This window comes from Episyrphus balteatus, chromosome 3 (assembly GCF_945859705.1).
Source record: "Episyrphus balteatus chromosome 3, idEpiBalt1.1, whole genome shotgun sequence".
NCBI lineage: Eukaryota > Metazoa > Arthropoda > Insecta > Diptera > Syrphidae > Episyrphus > Episyrphus balteatus.
In genome coordinates, this window is record NC_079136.1 from 37217323 (window position 1) to 37230593 (window position 13271).

Below are 13271 nucleotides of genomic sequence, written 5' to 3' on the forward strand. Positions count from 1 at the left end.
AAAATGCACTCGTATAGTTAAAACAATCTTCTCGTTTTTTTTCCACAAAAAAAAGGGGGGAATTTCAAAGCATTTAACTAGGCATTTACCTGAAAGAGGAAGGACCCTTCTCTTCTTTTTCTTCAGCACTGAAGCCCATTTTATTGAAGCATCATAAATAAAGTATGTGCTTCAATTTGAGTGAACGACTTAAGCGGCTGTAAAATTGGAAATTCAGTTGAGATGAATTGATTTCGATGTTCGGCTTTTTTTTAGGATGCTCGTTGCTCTCGTTTGGTTTGGTTTAAGATAAACGAGATCGTCACTTATTACCATTACAGCCAGCAGTTGTAGGAAAAAAAATGGATAAGGATTTCGTGGCATATTATATTTTGTTGGCAATTACAATAAAGATTTTCATTGGAAATAAATATGACAAAGCAAACATAAACCAGGTGAACTGATGGTTTGGGTATTAAAAGTGGCATATTTTTTGTTTAAAAGCTTATTAAAAAAATTGAGCGGAAAATCACATCGCATAAATTTTTGGTCAGAGCAATATGAGAGCCCTAACGTAGACGTAAGGAGGGTGTCCATTTGCAGCTTAAATTGTACCTAAGTGAGAGGTTTTAAATAAATCAACAGATGGATGGTGGACAATGTACTTTTGTTCATTTTTACAACAAAGATAATAAGTAGGTACCTACTTTAATGTTTTTTAAGTGGAGATATCAGGTAAAACGAAACTTATTTTTAATCCGACAATATAAAAGCAAGTTGAAAGGAAATATGCATAATACAAAACTGGTTTTCTAAAGAAAGCCTTAAAAAATAGACTTTCAGACGGAGAGACGGCTAGGTCCAGATTTTTAGGATAAGCGTTTTGGTAGGACGTAGGAAAGATCCCATGTGAAAGACTGGTTGATTGAGAAATCATCAAATTCAGAACTTAGTAAAATGTTTTTATTTTCAACATAACAAAAAGTTTACAATTTTTTATAAAAAAAAAATTTCTGACAAAAGTCGTCTGTCAAATTTTAACAATTTATAACACATTTTTATAATGAGTTTTTAAGAAAACTTTTATTGGTAAAATTGTCGCACGTACTTGCTCTTATGGGAATAATAACTCTAATATTAAAGCTTTTTATTGAACGAAATTACACTGAGGGAAAAGCCACCATAAAACAACGTGAAATCAATGAAAACCACATTGATTTAAATATTATTCGGAATGATTTTGCGTTGAAGATGGACATTTTAAAATCAACGTGTAAAATAGGTTAATTTTTGATGGTTTTGTATCTTAAGAGTGGGTGTCCCCGAATGACGAACTCAGACTTCATGTAAATGAGTTTGTGTGTATTAGTGACCTTTCTTCGCCATACATCTCTCACGTTCAACGTCATCTCAACTCAGTTCTCTCTCGGTATCTTTATTTGCATTCTCTTTCCCTTTCTAGAGAACCAAAGTCATAAAATTAAAGTCTATTTAGGTAGAAAAAACAAATCAGCATCAAGGAAATAGCAAAAAAAAGGGTTGCAAGCCTTGCAAGTGTATATTGCGGTTTTGCTTTGCGCAACAGACTGCCTGTCTTTCCAAATTTTGTTTTCATAGAAAAAAATATATCCATACAGTTGCTCAGAAGAATACCTAACATGCAACATCATAAATTTATGAAAGAGATAAATAAACCAGTTTAAAAAAAAAAAAACAAGAATACAAAAAAAAACTCGTTTATCCTATTCCATATACCTACCACGCAACACCAGATACCATACATTGCAAACGTGCGAGAGATCCATTTCCTGTATCCTCTCATTTTCGCGAAAAAAATACAACAACACTTTGCATGCACTTAGCCTGGCGCCAATCCTTTTTTATGGAAAAACCTATGTACAAACAATATGTAGAATGCAGATACCTAAGTTCATCTTATTCTTTATACCACCAAACAACCACTCGACAGAGCGAGTGCGAGAGATCATGTAGAAACAAAATAGAAGATAATAAAGAGAGAGATACAACTAGCGCCAGCGGAATTTGTTTGAACTACAAATTCCAATACATACGCATTCCATGAATTTCTGAGGAAAAAATGGAAAGTAGGCTCTTTTTCAAAAATTAATTGTAAGAAAACTATTATAGCAATTCTTATTTTCTAACTTGATATTGATAGAAAAAATAATGAAAAAAAATAAAAAAAAATATAACAAAAAATCTAAAAATTCTGGTTTCATAGTACAGTTTATTGTTTTTGGGACTACTTAAAAAGCGATTGGAGGGTTACAAAATAATATTTTCCAACATAGTTTTACTCCATAGTCCATAAACTAAGCTTTTAAATAAAATAAAAATCAAAATCATACTTTGAAAAACAAATAAATTAAACCACTTTTTTTTTTAAAGTTAAGAAAAAATGACTTTTTAGTGTTTTTTTGTTGTTTAAGACCTTAAAACTTAATATAAATTTCTTAAACTAATCAATGTGTTAGTATTTGAGTTGAGGTACTTGTTTCTTTTTATTTCGATGAATTTTATCAATAATTGCAGAAGTTATACATGTTCAAACATTGTAACATAAGGAAAAATAGCTTCAGTTTCGATTAATTTTTTTCTATGAAAAATACATTTTTAGTTTTTCAAAATAGTTTTACTCCGTAGTTTGATTCAACCTCAATCCAAAATAGAAATAAAAAAAATAAAAATTTTAGTCTAACTAAGAAACAAACCAATGTCTTTCAGGTCGTTCTAAAAGAACGAAAATTTTATCATGTTTTGTTCTCTCTTAATTACAAGTGCACAAATTTGGAAATTGTGGGGATGAAGATATTTAGCTTTGTTTATTATCTAAATAATAAAATTTATTTCATTCAATTATCTTTAAAAATGTAAAAGTTATTCACCGATTTGTAAACGATAACCCGATTTTTACGTGGTCTACTCAGCCTTAAAGTCACATAAATCAAAGTAGTTCAACTTTGAAACAACGACGTTTCAACTTCAATTTTTTTTTCCCTCAGTGTAGGAAGAATTTAAAATTTGATTATTTTAAAGCATTTTAAAAGCAATGTACAAAAAAAAAAATCTGTTTTTATAATTTTGTAAACACCCTTTTAAATGATTTTTAACACAAAACCAAGTATGCTATTTGATTTCTTACATAAAAAGGAATTTTTAGAAAAATAAAATTAGAAAATCGTTAGGTATAGCCGTTTTTTTTTTTAAATAATTTTTTATATATAAAAATCTTCTAACATGAAAAAAAAAGTTGGTAGGCATGCTATTTTAATGAAAATATTATTCAACACATAAAAACGAAATTTCGTCAAAATCCGTTTTCAAAAAATTGATTTAAAAAAAAAAAAAAATCCAAAAATGTGTTGTTTTAAATTTTCAAAATTTTTTGTACAACCATATTTTAATGTTTCGGTACAGAAAAAATAGGTTGAAATTGGCTTGTTTACGAGAAATTCATAAATCAATAAAGCCATTCTATGGCAGGTACCTGGACACCTTTAATAACGGTAGGTACAATTTTTTTTTTACTTGCGATATACTAGGTACTATCAAGTTATGCATTCGTACAAAAAAAAAAAAGTTTAGATAACATTTTTCCATGACATTACGATGGTAGAGAATGCCAAAAAAGTGGGTCCCGGAAGTCCGTCCGTCTGTCCGTCTGTCAGTCTGTCTGTCTGTAAACGAAGCTACAGCTTAAACGGATGAACCGATTGATGTCAAACTTGGTATGTAGCATTATTTGGCGCCTCTCCAGATTGGTTTTTGGAATTAATTTTTTTGGACCAAAAATAACGGTACTTGTCATATACCGATTTTAGTAAAATTGAAATTTCTCAAAAACGGCTGTAACGATTTTGTTTAAAAAATTCGAATGTTAGTTTTAAGACAAGGTCTATCTTTCAATAAAAAATTTTTTTTTTGAAAATCATTATTAACGGTACCTGCCATAGAACCGTTTTTTTCAAATCCGATTATCTCTGAAAGAGCTTATTCGATTTCAATGAAACTTTTTGTGAAGAAGCATTTATATAATTTAAATATAAACCAAAAACAAAATTTCAAAAAAAATAATTTTTGGATTTTTAAAAAAATGTTGAAAATTATTTTTTCAAAAATCAAATTTTCGAAAACGGGACATTGAATTTTTTCAAATTTTTTTTTTAGATGTTGATTAGTGATTTTTACAAAATGGCATACCAATATTATTTTAAAACTTTTTTTCCAAAAAAAATTATTTATAAAAAATTAGATTTTTAAAAAACGGCTTAACGATTTTGAAAATTTTTTTTCTAAAAATGCATGTTAATATATCAATCAAAATTGCATACTTGTTTTGGAGGGCAATTTGATTTCAGATTTTATTCTATTTTCTTAAAAAACTAATTTTATTTTTTTTTTACCTATATAGTAGGTACCTACATTTTCCAAATTTCTATATAAAAAGTCTTAAAAATTTAAGCAACTTTAACTCTAAGAGAAAGTTCGTGCGACCCAGTCGTGCATTTTATTATTTACAAATTTGGCCTTTATATATTGTACTATACACGCAAATTTCAATCAAAATCAATAGAGTTGTTTTCGAAAAAAAAGTATTTTTTCTATATCCTTTAGAAGACAGGTATGTACCTTTGTTTTGGTGCTAAAAAAAATGTCTATTTCACCTACCCAAACCTGATTAAACCAAGTTTAAAGAAAATCGCTTATGTAGTTTAGGCTGTAGCTCGAGGTACATACAGACGGACAGACAGACGGAATTGCGGGATCCACTTTTGGGGTAAGAAGATTTACGAAGTTGGTGACGCTCAGTGCATCTTTATGTTGTTCCGACTTTAGGTATTTCATATTAATCCTCAAATTCCACTATCTTTTCAGAACCTTCAACATGAGATCTGATTCACAGCTTCAGAAAGCTCTAGTCTTAAATCCATTTTTCGATGATTTTCACCCATAAATATACATCGATAACTTTTTTCTTAAGCCTTAACAAAATTCCACCAGTGCCCTACCCTTATAAAAAATTTCACCCATTTCCTAGTGTAATAATTTAAGTCTACACACACAGTTTACAAGTTGATTAAGTATATAATTTGATATTTTTATTGACAAACTTAAGTCAATAATAACCATATCCACAGTGCGATTATACTAAATTGCCAGCTTTATAATTCCAAAATTTATTGGAACAACACACAAAAAGACAACAAAAATGCGCAACAACTTACCTATACAATACATTCAGTTCGCATGTTACGTGGTAATTCAAAATGTCACTATAAACTATTCGAACACTATACACATTGGAAAGGGAAAGAACTGCGAAGAAGGACCTTTTGCTTTGGTCTGGGATCTGTGAGGTCTTCTTTTCTGTGTGTCTCTCTAAATTTTCGTGCCTAGGAATTTTTCTTTTATTTTATTTATTTCGAAGAGTGTTCCTTTTATTTTTACCTTTTTTTTTTTGTGGAGTAAATTGGCGTGGTAAACAAATGTTGCGTGTGTTCAAATAGTAATGATGATGATGATGATATGTCCCCAATCCAAATTCCGCCAGGATAATCGTATAAATTCAATATATATAAATTGTATATTCGGGATTGTGGGTAATTTTTCACTCGGATAGGCGCATAAATTGTTGTTGATTGTCATTCGGTAATGTCACTATTAGCACTATATTAACATTGTTAACTGTTATGAGCCTAAAGGCACACATATGTTTGTGTGTATATGTGTGTCAAGCATTAAATTATGCAGATAATTCCCGATAATGTATATTGGGTCAGTTTTGTTAGGGCTACTAACAAGATTAGTTTGGGGTGTCCTTTATCCTGAGGAAAAAAATATATGTACTGACAGATTTTACGTGTTAAAGTTGAGCCTTGTCATGTTTTCTATGAATTTCATGATTTTTTCTTCTTCTTGTAATTTTGAAAATATCGTAACAAACTCTGAAATTTAACTTAAATCTTTGGAAGTCCAAAATCTGAGTAAAACTATCAAAACAGAATACCCTAAAGAACTCTAATAATAGTAAGGAACATTAAAAAGCTTGTTTCAAGTAAATTGGTTCAGTAGTTTCTGAGATAATGGCCAACAAACAAAAAAAATATCTTTATTTTAGACATGATCTGTTAGGCCTGCACATGTAACATATTTCTCAGTACATTTGCCAATAACTGCACTTCAATTTCAAATTGTTAGAATATTTTTTTCTTCCATTGCGAATGCCGATAAAAAAATCTTTATTTTTTTCTGTCTATGATAATAAAATTGAAATAAAATTGAATTTGAAAAAAAACAAAAATCTAGCAAAACGTACGATATCATTATTGGAATCGACAAATCGATTTGTTTTCAACTGAACCAGCAGCAAAGCAATAAAAATAGAAAGCTATACAAAAAAAATTTGTAAAGGACGAACGATATATAAACAGAGAAGCGATACGGACAACAAAAAATATATATAAAAAAAAATAAAGTAAATCAATATCCTGTTGATTGTTTAGTGTTTTTGTGTGATGAAACTATCACAGCAGGTTGTTGTTTTCGTGTTATTTCCTTACGAAACAATATTGTGCCACCCCAGAGTTACCAGTGTACCTACCACACAGGTGGTCTTTTCATAATAATCGTTTTTATTATATAGGTACGATATTGAAATCAATTGGGGAGTTTTAGATTACGAAATTATTTAAGGAATATTTTGAAATATTACCTTGTTTAATGTTAAAGATTTTCCCTAAGAACTCCAAACACCAAGATATTGAACTGAAATGCTTGCAAATGGCAAATTTCTCCATAGATTTTGAAGATAAGTTGGTGGTTAAGTATTTCAGCCATTATAATTTATAAAGCACTGCACTCCTTATACCAGAATATTTTTAAGAAAGTTGGCCACCTAGGTTTCTATAGATTTATTTTATACCACAGGTGTTTAAAATTTTTCATAAAATACTTTTTTTACATTTTGCATCAAAAAACAGATTTCAAAATTTTTTTTACAAAAATGTGCAATAGCTGTGCAGTTTTTTAAGCATTTATGTACTCATACAATTATTGTAGAAAATTATAAAAAAAAGAAATAAATAAAATTCATTCATTCGTGGTTGTAGTGAACGAAAACATAAGATGATAAAATTTAAAATACACTGAACTAAAAAAAGTCCATATTTTATGAACTCTTTGCGATAGAACTTTTTTCTATCTGTTTTTAGAACAATCATAAGTGTAGCTATAAGCCGTTTTAGAGTTGTCCATTCTCTATTGCACACCCTGTATATTTTCAGACATATTCTAAACAAAAATTCCCCAGGGAAATGGTTTCGGGAGAAGGGCCCCAATCGGAAAAATGGCGAAAATTTCCATTTTTGTTTGGTTTCCCCATATTCTTAACAGTTGAGGAACGAAATTCAAGCTAAAAAAATAATTAAATTTCAGGAACTTTTCAGTTAGGAGTTTTTTTTTTCAGGAATAGGATTATGACGATTACAACTAAACTTCAACTTTTTGAATCGTTATACCTAAGAAACGGTGGGTCTTAGGAAAAAAAGTGTCATGACACTTTTTATATATAATAATCTGGTCTACAATTCTTGCATTGAAAATTTTTTGATAAGACTTACCGTTTTGCTGAAAATCGTGAAACACCAGTTTTTGTGACCTTTTGACCCCTATAACTCTTAACGCGGACACGATATCAATGTCGATTTTGCACATCTTCATAACAAAGCCGTCATTAAGCTGTATACCAAAATTCAGCCCAGTAGGAATTTTTCCGCAGATTGGGCTTAAAAATGACTAAAATGACTGGGCTATTATTTACTTTTCTTTTTTATTCTTGTACTATTTTAAAAATTTACGGAGCTAAAAAAATTTTGTAAAATATTTGATTCGTATTTGATAGGATTTTGTTTAACTGTTTATTTATTAACACTGAAGACAAAAATAATGATGTTGTTGCTCAAGTATTGAGTACAAATGTTATTTCATATAAATTTGGGTTTGTTGACACCTAAGCCAAAGTTGTAAATCACATAAATTGAACGTTGTCAACGTTCACTTTATTTGTATTTATTTATTGGATTTTTTTGTATTCCATCATGTGAAAGAATAAGACGGAATAAGACGGTTGATCAAAATACAAATCTTATGTTCATGTTATATGCCGATATGGCACTTTATTTTAAAGTATTTTATAATGCTTAATGGAACTGCAACGTATACTACCACTCTTAAAAAATTGTGTGTTCATGTGAGGTACGTGTGAATTTTGGTTTTTCCTTATTTATTTTTGTGAAAAACTGTTAAAATTAACTGTATTCTAGTAAAATTTGACACTATGGTCTTATTTTTTACGCAAATAAAGTTTACATGTTGCAGTTGATATAAGGGGCGTACACACCCATTGGGGCAAGTGGGGCTGTGCCCCGGGGCCCCCAACACGCCAGGGCCCCGTGAGGAGACAATGTAGAGAAGACAACTGGTTAAAAAGAATCGAAGCAAAAAGATAAGATACTTGACATGAATCACTTCGGACACAAGAGAGACAAATTATATTTTTCAGTGAATTGGTAGCCATAATATTTCATCTAAAAAAAAAAACATTACCTAAGGGGTCCCAAAAAAATAAAATGCTTTTTTGAAAGAAAAATTACATATTATCTTGGGGCCCCAAAAAATATTACTTATATAATTTTAGCGACCAACAAATGGGCCCAAAAAAAAAAATAAGTGGGCGTATACGTACTTTTTTATTTGTTCTTATTTTCTATATCAAAGGGGCCCCTTTGCCCCGGGGCCTGACAACTCAACGTACGCCAATGGTTGATATGGTTACCAAGAACCAAAAGAAATTATACAAATATCCAAGATGAAAGGTTGTTTTTAGGAAAGAAATGAAAAACTAGACTTCATAACTCTAATTTTATTTTTTAAATACATAATAGAATTATGTTGTGCAAGATTGAGGGAAATTATTTATTGCTGATATATACAAAACCAACTCTTTTTATTTTCAAAATGCAGATTTCTCAGATTTAGGTTGCAAAACACGGTTAATTCATATACTATATGCTATTGTTACTCTGAAATTAAATTTAAGTTATAATATCGAACTTTTCATTCTTTTCAAAAGAACAAATTTGGATAATCAAATAAACTGTTTTGATTCTTAATTCTTCTTTTGCAATTTTTTTCAATAAAGGGTTGCTACATCACTCTTAACAAATTAAAAAAAAAATTTTCAAAAAAAATAAATTTTTCACATAAATGGGTTTTTTGAAAAATTTAATATTACGGCTACTTAAGTGCTTCTATAAAAAACCGAGACGTTTTTATGAGTGACTACAACCAACTTTTTACCAACTTCCAAAAAGGAGGAGGTATTCAATTCGTCTGTAATTTTTTTTTGTTTTTTTTTGAGTGCACCAATTTTGATAATTCTTTTTGTATTGGAAAGCTGGTGCCTGCAGTGTAGTCCCATTTCAATTTCGTTCAGTTCTGGCCATAGAAACTTAGAAAAACCATAAAACCCAATTCTGATCCTTGGAAGTCGGTTTTGTTTTTTTTTTTATAGAAATGATTATTTATTAAAAATACTGAAGGTACTTAAGAATTAATACGGATTGTAAAATGTAAATGATTGAGTAAAATCGCATATTTTCTTTTTAATTTGTCGTGAAAAATATTTTATTAAATCTTCAGCTACAGTAAAAATTCGTCAATTTTCAACCAAATTCAGTGTTTTTACCTGTTAAGAAGATAATTCATTAAAGTTCAAGCATACAAAATCAAGGAGAGCATTTCAAAAACTTTTTACCTGCATTTTAAATAAAAATTTACTATCTTAAAAAACAGCCTTATTATTCCTATAGCCTTTGAAGGCTCAATCAAAAAAAATTTACATTTTCTTAACATTTTACCTGGTGCAGGTTTTCTCAAGTATCATAAAATGTATGAGTGTTTTAATAAACTTGGAAATGTTTTTTTTTTTAGTTTATTATTGTTTTCTTCATAAAAAAATAATCAATAAAATACTATGTTTATATCACTCATAATCAAAAAAATTGCCTCGAAATCAAAAATTATCACGGGAAAGAAAAAAATAAACACCGCAGCGTTCAAATATTCTCCCTAATGTTTTTTAGATCTTGTCTATACCTTGATATCTAAATAAATTTTTTTTTTCACTTACAAAAAAATAAATGTAAAATCAAACTGGACAATGTGGTGAAATTCACTATTGAAAAAGATACAAAAAAAAAAATACTTTTGACATTCATAATATTTCAGTTGCCCGGGTAGCTCAGTTGGTAGAGCGTTGGACTTTTAATCCAACGGTCCAGGGTTCAAGTCCCTGCTCGGGCGTTCATATATTTTTTATTTTTTTATTAATACCAATTATGTATAGAACGAAAATGAAATGAAATAAAGCATTAAAAAAAACTTGTTTCTAGATAAAAATAAATTAAAAAAATGATAATTTTAAAATACATTGTATTCTATTCCTAAAGTCCTCTTCAAACTACCACAATTTTGAATTTAAACTTACTGACCCACTCATGTCGTAACATAAATTAATTTTGCCATTTGTTTTTGTTTCTTTTGTTATCGAATTCAAATATCAACTATTTCTACTACCCACTTCACCGTAATTAAATACTTTCTTTGCGTCCTCGAAAATAACTACTAGAAATAATAAAATAATGACCATCTAGTAACAAAAAACCCCAGGAAAAAACACAAAATAATAACAAATAATCCAGTCAAATAAGGGTTTAACCTCGGAATGAATGTTAGTAGAAATTTTTTTTGCTCAATATCTTCCTTTTGCCATTCTATAACATATCTCAAAAGTCTAGAAAAATCTCAAGTCCGCTTGTCGCGGTTTCAAGGTCAAATCGCGAAATGGAGATTTTCAAAATAAGCAAAAATAGGCTATGGTATTATATACACATATAATACATGATTTCAAGGTATTTTTTAATGCTGATTCCAAAAAATCTAAAATCAAGACAATCTGACGTCTCTGGAAAAAGTTATACCTGTTTTTCATCTGTCAACTCATATTATTATAACAGTTGCAAACTTACTGCCGAAAAACCCTTAAAAGTTATGGTAGATGAACCAAATTTTGCATGAAGATTTTAGAATCCATCATTATTAAAAATCAAAACAATCCATTACAAAAAATATATATACCTACGAAATAATGGTATTTTTTGAAGGAGGGGCAAATTTTAGGATATGCACTAAAGAAGCTTCTTGTTCATCTTAGGGATAAGTGGTAATAGGCTAATTTTTTCATTTTAATCTTTGTTTGGATATTCTTTAACTACCCTCAAAAATCTAAAAAAATCTCATGTCCGCAAGTCCTAATTTTGGAGGTTAAACTAAGTTAGGTGCAGACTTAAAAAAATTAGCAAGAAAAGTTTAAATTTGTATATGTATACCAACATAAGCGACATGATTTAAGGGTATTTTTTAACACTTATTCAAAAAAACTCACAATAAGTCAACCTGAACATCCCTGAAAAGTAATGCACCTTATTCATGTTGATCTGACACAAATATCTGAAGTGTTGTTTTTCAATTTTTTAAAATCTGCACCTTATCTTCAAACCAGGAAAATTAGGACTTGCGGACATGAGATTTTTTTATATTTTTGAGGGTAGTTAAAGAATATCCAAACAAAGATTAAAATGAAAAAATTAGCCTATTACCACTTATCCCAAAGATGAACAAGAAGCTTCTTTAGTGCATATCCTAAAATTTGCCCCTCCTTCAAAAAATACCATTATTTCGTAGGTATATATATTTTTTGTAATGGATTGTTTTGATTTTTAATAATGATGGATTCTAAAATCTTCATGCAAAATTTGGTTCATCTACCATAACTTTTAAGGGGTTTTCGGCAGTAAGTTAGCAACTGTTATAATAATATGAGTTGACAGATGAAAAACAGGTATAACTTTTTCCAGAGACGTCAGATTGTCTTGATTTTAGATTTTTTGGAATCAGCATTAAAAAATACCTTGAAATCATGTATCATATGTGTATATAATACCATAGCCTATTTTTGCTAATTTTGAAAATCTCCATTTCGCGATTTGACCTTGAAATCGCGACAAGCGGACATGAGATTTTTCTAGATTTTTGAGATATGTTATAGAATGGCAAAAGGAAGATATTGAGCAAAAAAAATTTCTACTAACATTAATTCCGAGATTTACCCCTTTTTTCTCCTTATTTGACTGTATTAAAAATGTTTATTTTTATTCCTCTCACTCTCCATAGTCTCTAACTCTTCAAAAAGCATATTTTAGGGAGGTTGTATTTTGGGGGAGTGTATTGAATTTTGTCGTCGTCGTCCAATTTCGTCGGTTGACAAAAATTATTCCTCGTTGAATAATTCTCGTCTATCCCCCAAAAAAATTCCTCCACCAAAAAAATAACTGCTTACTAATGTGTGGTTTCGAGTATGCTTTTCACTTCTTATCCTCCCCCATTAGTCCGCACATACAAAAACCAAGTTAATTCACAGAATGTTTTAGTATTCTGGTATTCTGATGTTGGGAAGGCCAACAAGGGTAATAGCTAGTAGGGATAACGGCAAAAGGGGCTATATGAGCAGTAAAAGGGGATGAAATAATTAATTATGAAATTACTGCCAATGTGCCTGTTAATTTATTAACGAAATTGATTTATTCGATTTGATCGATATACACGAAAGAGTGCGCAGGAGAACGAGGACGAAAAATTACAGCGCGGTGCTTGGCTTGGTGCTTTTTGAATTTTAAGCAACCAAAGCATTATTTTCCATATACAAAATTCACCCTCTTTTTGGGGAGATAAGGTGTAGGAAATGGTTTTGAATTTCTATTCAGAATGTTTTCAAATTACCTGGTGGCTTGTCGAAAAGGTGTAACATTGCCAGTAGTTGGATAATACTTTTGTTGTTTCGTATATTACAGAGAGTGTTATAAGGGTTATATGGAAAATTATACAATACAAATCCCCGCTCTTACATGGTACCTAACCATTTGGGGTCAATAAGTGGTGGCAGTAATGTATTTAAATAATGAACTCATTAGCTACCTTGATAATGGTCAATTCAGCTTGTAATTGGGACTCGTCGCCGGAATTTTAGCAATTAAACCCGATCGACGTGCGGCTCATCCTTTGAGCTTTGCACCCTGCGCCATTGTTTTGAATGTGTTTGTATTTTCTCTCTCTTACTTTTATGTTTTGAAGGAGGAGGAATTTTTTGGGTTTCT

At 30.0% G+C, this 13271-nt stretch overlaps 1 protein-coding gene and 1 non-coding gene across 3 annotated transcripts in view; one reads left to right on the forward strand and one right to left on the reverse strand.

Annotated features, from left to right (window-relative positions):
• The window catches only part of LOC129913862 (polypyrimidine tract-binding protein 3), a 525860-nt gene that overhangs the window by 480129 nt on the left and 32460 nt on the right, over nucleotides 1-13271 (reverse strand). The window lies entirely within an intron of this gene.
• Nucleotides 10290-10362, forward strand: Trnak-uuu (transfer RNA lysine (anticodon UUU)). Its single transcript has one exon. It is a non-coding gene; the product is annotated as a tRNA-Lys (tRNA).